Raw genomic sequence first — 1407 nt, 5'->3', positions numbered from 1 at the left:
CTCACAACATGAAAGCCCCTGTGGTTTTGAGAAAAACGGGTTTGAAAATGTATGGATGGAGGGATTGATTTCTATATGCAGGCTATTTAAAAACTGACGCTTTATTGTGTTTGATTTAGAGATGGAATTGTATTTTCATCTTGTTTCACTTTGAAAATACTTTTGAAAAGAAGATACAATTTTAAACTTCACATTCTCTTTAACAAATTCTATTATTAATAATATTGAGAAACAATCTGCCAATAAATAATACAAGTAAAATTGCTTAGCTCGGATTCATCCTTTTAAGGACACAAATGACGTTAAACTCTTGGCCTTATGAATAGGCAAATTAATTTTGGTAAATGAACGTTACACGTCTCTTCTGCAATACTTGCGGCACAGCGCCATCTAGCGTTCAACACAAAGGTACAAAAAGTCATTCATCTCATTGTGCAATATCTGTTGTGGATCTTTTGCCACTCACCTTATTCAGTTAGATGATATTTACCAGAGAGTGGTACTCTGACTGTGATAAATAATTAAAATATATTATTATTATTTAAAAAACAAAATTTAAAAAGTGTGTATGTACATAATACAAATCGAATTTGTTTGAAAATGTTTACTAAGCATTTTTAATTTCATTTTTAGAATAATATATTCTTTTAAATATTTAATTACTTTATCAATTAATTGACTGTAGTCGTCGTTTTTCATTTCCAAACGATAATTCACATGAATAATTTTATTATTTCACTTTGACAATGTAGGGATGACACCTGTTCAAATAAAGTTATAAGCTAAATTTGTTTGCAATACAAAATAATATATATATATATATATATATATATATATATATATATATATATATATATATGAGCATAAATTTATAAATGTGTTAGAATCACTAAAATGCAAATGAAAAGTCTGTAGCTTGTTCCCTCTTGTGAAAATGTGAGAGTTTGTAATCAGTTGCTTCTACTCTTTTAATTACTTTCGGTGAAGCACTTGAGAACATTTTCAACACTCTGATCAAACATGAGAAAAGCAATTCAGTTTTGAATGTTAAGAGTTGTAGAGTGCAAATGGAAATGACAGATGGAAATAAACAGTGCTGATAGAAACTAAGATTCTGTGTTGAAACATTTTACATGATAAGAAGCAATTACGCAATAAAGATTTTTTCAGATAATGTTGACTTCAAAAACTTTTTTCAACCTTCTATAAAGCTTTTTGTGTAGTGCATTGAGCACTTTTGTTCAAAACCTCTCACAAACACAGTGAACATTTGATTTTGGTTTTGTTTTGTCAATACAATTGAAGCAATAAATGACTTGAGATACAAATACTCCCTGCACCTGCTTTTGTTTTCTCTTTCTACACTGAACAGGGAGCAAAGAAACAGAGCTGAGGAGTGAAGGACGA

This window comes from Carassius auratus, chromosome 34 (genome assembly GCF_003368295.1).
Source record: "Carassius auratus strain Wakin chromosome 34, ASM336829v1, whole genome shotgun sequence".
NCBI classification, from domain to species: domain Eukaryota; kingdom Metazoa; phylum Chordata; class Actinopteri; order Cypriniformes; family Cyprinidae; genus Carassius; species Carassius auratus.
This window is presented reverse-complemented; position numbering follows the sequence as displayed.